The following is a 7,445-nucleotide window of genomic DNA, read 5'->3' as shown; positions in this document are numbered from 1 at the left end:
CTTTCAGGTCACTAATAAAGAAATGAAAAATTCACTCCTTATAGAAAATATATTCTCAGTGAATATTACATTGCTTAAAAGTCTAAACATAAAAACAAAATCTAAAACATTTAGAAAAAATGGGAAACTATTCTTATGCATGGGTATACAAAATATTTCTTAGAAAAATCACTAAAGACAAGATTGGTAAATGTGATTAAATTTGACAAAACATATTTTTAAAAAATAACATTTGTTTTCATAGAGATTATTCATAAAATTTTGGATAAAAGATAAGTATTTTTTAAATTTTACTTTAAATAGAATAAAACTAAGCAAAATAAAACAGAATGAAGCCAATCAAAAGAAGACAGTGTAAGTGACATAGGATTTCAAAACAAGATACGTGGAAATCAACAATTTTTGCCATAATGCCTCTCCTTGTCTTAAAAATAGCTGCCCATATCTTCAGACATACTAAAATAAAAAAAAATGGAAATAGAATAAAACCAATAAAAACAAAACAATGAATGCAATACAGGATTTCAAAACAAAATAATAGTAAATCAAAATGGCTACCATAATATAACTTTTTATTTTTGAAATAGCTGCCCACGCCATCTGATACAACAAAATCAAACAAGATAAAATAGTAAAATCCAACCAAACAAAACAATGAGAATGACATAGGATTTCAAAACAAGATCATAGGGAATTAACAATGGCTACCACCTTCAGATGGATGCATTGTTAACCTCTAAAAGATGATCAGACTTCTGGCCGCAGGCCAGAAACATCAGTGAAACATTAAGCAATACAAGCATTAAATTGTATTTTACCTCATTAGTTATCATCATAGCCTGTGTTTCCCTCTGGATCAGCCATTTGCTTGGAGTAGGGGAGAAATGTTGGCTCTTCTCGTCTCCCTGATCACATGCCAGAAGGGGCTAGCATCTGATTATCCCCAGTCAGCCCATGCATGGTACCAATTTAGAGGAGATCTTAGCGTCTTGTTGACTTCTTGTTCTCCTCTCCTGCAGTCTAAAGATCAATATCTTTACTGTATGTGTTTAAAGCCTGCAAATCTGTAAGAAAAATAATTCACAAAGGGAAACATGAGAATGAATTTAAAAGATGTTTGTATTATATATGAGCAATACAAATGTACAAAGAAGAAAATTATAAAGACACAATTTTTATAGTAATCAAAAAACCTTTAAGAATTTTGACAAGACTGTAATATGGCAAAAGAGTTGATTGGTCCTGTGTAAAGAATTATCTAAACTATATAATGAAAGTGAAAAGTATGTACCTCATGGCTCAGTATCTCCACTAGGTATATACTCTTGAGAAACTACTATCTCTGTGCTCAAAGAAATGGAGAAAGGTCTCTCTATCAAACTACTACAAATAGCAGCTGATCACTGAACAAGAATCTGTTACTGAAGAAGATAAATTCATAATTCAAGATATTAAATTTAAGCCACTTTAAGAAGTGGTGGAAAATAGGGTGGTAATCACAATAGATTTTACAAGATGAAAAGAAGCAAGAAATTATAAAGTCAGGATATTAAAAACACTGGCAATGAGTATAAAGGCAGATGGCTGACTGGAGATAAAGGCTTCAACCTGGTTATTACACTTATTGAGAATTGCAGAGAGTTTTTCTGTGGAAAGGGAGATATTACAGAAGTTCATATAAGGAGGAGACTTGTAATTCAAATGAGAAATCCAATTTTGTTTCCAAAACAATACTACAGAAATTGCCTTATGAGACAGAGGATGAGGGAAAAAATCATCAACAGAGAAATTTCAAAGGAAAACAGAATGACAAGGAATAAATCCAATAGAAATTAATGCAGAAAAGAAAATAGAAATTTCTATGTTACTTATTTGAATTATTTACTCTACATTTGTTTATTATGTAGAATGATGTTTTCAGTCTCTACCAATTTTTTGACTAGAAATCTTAATGACATCAAGAATAATTACTGAAACAAGCACCAGGCCTGGCATCAACAGTGTGTGCACCCTTTTTATTCCTTACATAGAATATTTTGAATAGGAAGATGTAATTTGATTGATCACTTTTAATTGAAATTTGAAGATTATGTAAAATAAGCTAAAACCTATGACAAGAGTAACTAAAACTCATTTATTCTTCAAATTTAAATTCGGTATCTTTGTTAGACATCAGATTTGGAAAAAAAACATGTACGTATTAACTTGGCCTGGAATGAGGAAAAAGAAAGAATGAAAAGAAAAATGAAAGAGAAGAAATATGGATGAGCTTCACTGAGTTTATTACATTTATTAATACATGAAGGTTACCACTCAGAAGGCACTAACTTTCAAATGAAGTGATAGTAAAATGGTATCATTAATTTCCAAAAGATATTAAAATAAGAATACAAAATGCATACGTAGAATTTGGTTGGTGACACCTTCTGGTGCTCTACTCCTCGTTCAGTCCCCTAGTCCTCTAGGTTGTCACATTCTAAAAAAGCACATTGCTTCCTTTTACTCTCACTGACTTTTCTTAATCCAGGATAACACTGAATGAACAAATTCAAAATTAGCTAAATACATTACCTTTAAATATACTTAATTATATTGACTAAAACATATCAAATTATATGCTGAAATATTTCAAGACTTAGTTTGATTTAAAGTTTTGAAAAGTTTGAAGACAGCATGCCTAGGAGATAACAATTGACCTGCAGACTTGTCACCACTTCTTTCTTACACAGCTCAGCAGCCACATTTGCTTGTGTGATAGCAAATGTACAGCAAATTTATACAGCTTGAAAGCAGTCTAGTGGTTGCCTGGAGCTCTAGATGAAGCAGAAATTAGCTATAAGTTGTCACAAGTGATATCACTGAAAAAATAAACATGTTCTAAATTTGATTTATCCTGACAGTTGCTCCACTTAAATAAATATACTCAAAATCCTTGATTTGTGTATTTAATATATAAATAAATAAATTTATTTTAAAAATGTAATTGACTAAATGAACTAAAATAAAAATAACACTATCTTGTAGGAGTTAGAACAGATGTAGAAGAAAAATGAACTCCAATAGTTCAAATGCACAGAAGTAAAAGTCTACTATCTTCAATTTTTATGTTGTATACGATGTGATATAATTCTGCATAAAATATAATGTGGTAACTTATAAGTGAATACTACAAACAAACAACCACTGAGAGCCAAACAAAATGTTGTAGTTTAATGTTTTAATTAAGTCAAAAGTTACTTTATAAATAGCTAACTCCAAAGAAGACACACAAAGTGAGCACAAAGAAATAAAAAACAAATGAGAGTTATGGAAAAGAAATAACAAATGACAATTTTAAACACAATTATCATGATTGTTACTTCAAATATAAAAGGTCTAAATATCCCAATTTAAAGACAGATTTTGCCAGATGTATAAAATAACACACTTGTATGCTGTATATAAGAATCTATTTAAAATCTAAGTAAACAAGTAGATTAAAACTAAAATGACTGAATAGTAATTTTACTTTTAAAATTAAACTTATACCATATATATTAATATCAGAGAAAGACAACTTCAGATCATATAATATTTTCAGGAATAAACAGTATAATTTCAATAAGGAAGCCAATTCATAATATAACAAGTGTAAACATGAATTTTCATAATATTATTAGTTCTTAGTGATAGAACTAAGAAGACATAGAGCAATCAACAATTATAGTGAAGGTCATCAGGAACTCTCCCACTGGTAGCAAGCATGGGCCAGAAGCAGAGCTTCTGCTTGCTGCCGCATATGCTTGCTGGATACAATCAGGAATCCTCCTACTGGTAAGCAGTACAGGCCAGGAAAAGAAGCAGCCCCAATCCCACATGCTGATGGCAACTGGGGAAGCCTTAGTGTAGCTGTCAGGGTCTGCAGAAGACTACCTCACACCCCACCATCTCCCCAGGAAACTAGATTCAGAGAGATTCAGGTGCTTGGCCCATTCCCTTATACCGTGGATGGGCAGCCAATGTCAGAAGTATCTGAGATCCCACAACTGGCTCATCCAGATGAACTCAGGAAAATGTCAAGATGAAGCAAAATGCAATCACACACCTCCAGCCCATAAAGAACAAGTCCAGAAGACACAGACATAGAAGAATTTGAAAGTTCCACATCTGAAATTTCTGAAATGATAGTAATTGAAGTCAAGAAACAACTTTATGAACTTGCAAAAGAAATCATATCAGAAATAATATCTCAGATAGATGAAATGAGAATCACAGTGAATTAGCTTATCTATATCTAAAGAAGACGTAGATTTAAAAAATATAAAGAAGCACAAGAAAATGATGGGAACCTTGAATGAACAAGATAAAAAAGAATTAGAATCCATGAAATAGATTCAAAGAGATATCCTGGAAATTAAAAACCCAACCGAAAGTTGGCAAAACTACTTGGACAGAAATAAAGATAGACTTTCAGACCTTGAAGACAGGATTGCAGCCAGTGATCACAAAAGGAAAGATCTCTCAAAAATAACGAGAAATCAGGATATAACAATTCCAGGCTTGAAGATGATGCAAAGGAAAATAACTTAAGATTGTTAAGTGTCAGTGAAAAAGCAGGAGTGAACACAAATGACATACAAAGACTATTTACAGAAGTAATAGCAGAAGCTTCCCAAGCATGGGAAAAGGACCTGACATAGAGATAAGTGAGGCATATAGGAATCTTTTTAGCAATAACCAAAATAAATATACACCCAGACATATAATAATTAAGATCTCAGAAATGCAGCACAAGAACAGAATATTAAAAACTGTTAGAGAAAAGAAACATAACATCTATAAAGGAAAACCCATTAGAATCGTGACAGACTTCTCAACACAAACCATCAAGGAGAGCTTGGAATGACATGTTTCAAGCCCTGAAAGGAAACAACTTCCAACACAGATTAATGTACCCTGTAAAACTATCTTTCAAAATTAATGGAGAAATAAGATGCTTCCATAATAAAGAACAACTGAAGTAATTCATGACTATCAAACTAACCCTACAAACTGTACTGAAGGAGTTCGTGGAGGAAGATAAATTTGACCATGGTTCTGAGAACAGTAGCAAAGGAAGATCAGCAATTGAATGGAGAGGAAAAGGAAAGAGTCAATGGCAGGAAAATAGCATGGCAAAGACAAGTCAGCATATGTTGGTTGTAAAAATTAATGTAAATGGTTGTAATTAGTCAACAAAAGTAATGCAGGCAGAGTGTGAATCAAGAAACAAGACCCATCAATATGCTGTATACTAGAAACACATTTAACTCAAAAGGAAATCCACTGACTGAATCCAAAGGAGAGAACACAATGTTCCATGTGACAGGGAACCAGAAATAGCAGGGGCAGATTGCCCATAAACTGCGGAATGAATAAGAGAAATATGGTATTTTTCAAACAATGTAAACTACTGAACTATCAAGAAGGTTAATCTTGAAGCTCTGGTAGGTAAATGAATGCAACTTTAGATCATGCTTATGGGTGAAAAGGTTCAGACTCACATGAGTGACCATGACGTTGTGTCCCTAGTATAAAAACTGAATAAGTGTACTTGCTTTTGCAGCACATATACTAAATGGAATGATACAGAGATGATTAGCATGGCTCCTGTGCAAGCATGACATGCACATTCATGAAGTGTTCCATATTTTTAAAAAAACTGAATACATTAGTGGGAGCCTTATGTATAATAGATGCTGTGAAAGTGAAGGGGGAGGAAATGACTTTGTATACATATGTGTGCATGTGTACATAAGATACATAATTATACTACTAACCTCTGTTAGTCCAACAAAAAGAATAGTTTGTATTTTTATTGTTTGATCATTTTTATGTACATGTGTATGGTAGTCTGAACAAGTACTATGAAAACAACAGTACACAACACATTGACCATTGTTAATGCCCTAATATTCTGTTTTGAAATTCTGTATTATCATTTGTACTTTTTTTCTTTTTAAAATTTTAAAGAAATATAATAAAATAGTTAAACAGTCTTCTTTTAATAACTGATGGGACTTCTTCTTTTAATAACTGATAGTGTATTATTGGAGCACAACAAAGTTAGAAATATTTAATAAAGACTAATAGAAATTCTAAACATTAGAAAAATAAGTAATACACCTCTAAGTAGACCATGTGCTAAGGAATTAAACAATAAAAACAGCAAAATGGGTTTCTCAGACTAAATTAGTGTTTAAATGGAAATATATAGCACTAAACACATGTGCTTAAAAATAAAGGAATAAAATCAATGACTAAGCTAACACCTACACACACATTTACAAAAAAGGAAATTAAACCTAAAATAGACAGAAATAAGGAAATAATTATGATAATTACAGAATTATATAGCTACATATTAAATTAATTATACCATATGTAATTATATATAATTATGATAATTACATATTTTACTAATTATGTAGAAATAACTCATAGCAAAAAATTCACTGATCTAGCAAAAGCTGTGGTGCATTGTTTATGAAGAAAAAAGTTAAATAAAAAATTGTATAAGATCAATAATACTGATAAACTAATAGCAAATTTTCCAGAAAATATCTTACAGAAAAACAATAAAATGTCACAGAACCCAAATCATAAATTTTAAGCAATTTAACTTCTATTTTAAAACTTCCAAAAATAGAAATTTAGGTCCATATTGCTTCATAGCGAATTCTACCAAATGTATAACAAATAAATAATATCACTTCTGTACAAACTCGTCTATAATTTTGAGAAGATAATATTCTTCAAGTCATTTACTAATGAGACAACTAACTGATTACTCATATCAATCAGTTTTCTGTTAATAGAACAAAATACATGAGGCAATTGACTAACAGACTAGTTATTTGACTCACTGTTCAGAAAGTTCTGGTCCAAATTTTAGTGGCTCCAGGAAATGAGCAACTGCCTAAGGCAGTACATAGACAGCAAAATTATTTGCATTATGAACCAAGAAGCAAAACAAATAAAGGAAGACACAGGGGTCTCAGAGTCCACTCTGATATCCTTCCTTACCTAAAGACTAACCACCAGGTCCAATCTCTGAAAAGCCCTATTCATACCAGCAGTGCTATCCTGGGAACCAACCTTTTAATACATGGCTTTTTATGGGACACATGACATTCAAATTATAGTATTCAGCCTTCTCATGCACAAAATGCATTCATTCCTCCCCAAGAGTTACTGTAGTCTCAACATTGCTCAAAATTCTCAGTCTAAAATCGTCTCTGTGAGTTAAGACAAACTGTGAGCCCCTATTAAAAATCAAAAAGATACACACACACACACACACACACACACACACACACACACACACACACTGGGGATCGAACTCATGACTGCACGCTTGCAAGGCAGTAGCTTATGCTGCTGAGCCAAATCCCCAGCCCCAGCTATATATTCTCAAGATATAATGG

The 7,445-nt window shown here is 32.1% G+C and overlaps 1 non-coding gene across 1 annotated transcript; it reads left to right on the top strand.

Annotated features, from left to right (window-relative positions):
- Nucleotides 1-5,568: 5,568 nt before the first annotated feature.
- On the top strand, nucleotides 5,569-5,673 carry LOC111758343 (U6 spliceosomal RNA). The gene has a single exon (XR_002792533.1). It is a non-coding gene; the product is annotated as a U6 spliceosomal RNA (small nuclear RNA).
- The last annotated feature ends 1,772 nt before the right edge of the window (nucleotides 5,674-7,445 follow it).

This window comes from Cavia porcellus, unplaced genomic scaffold, assembly GCF_034190915.1.
Source record: "Cavia porcellus strain 051 isolate PalLab524CR breed Dunkin Hartley unplaced genomic scaffold, mCavPor4.1 scaffold_29, whole genome shotgun sequence".
In the NCBI taxonomy this organism is placed as follows: domain Eukaryota; kingdom Metazoa; phylum Chordata; class Mammalia; order Rodentia; family Caviidae; genus Cavia; species Cavia porcellus.
This window is presented reverse-complemented; position numbering and strand designations above follow the sequence as displayed.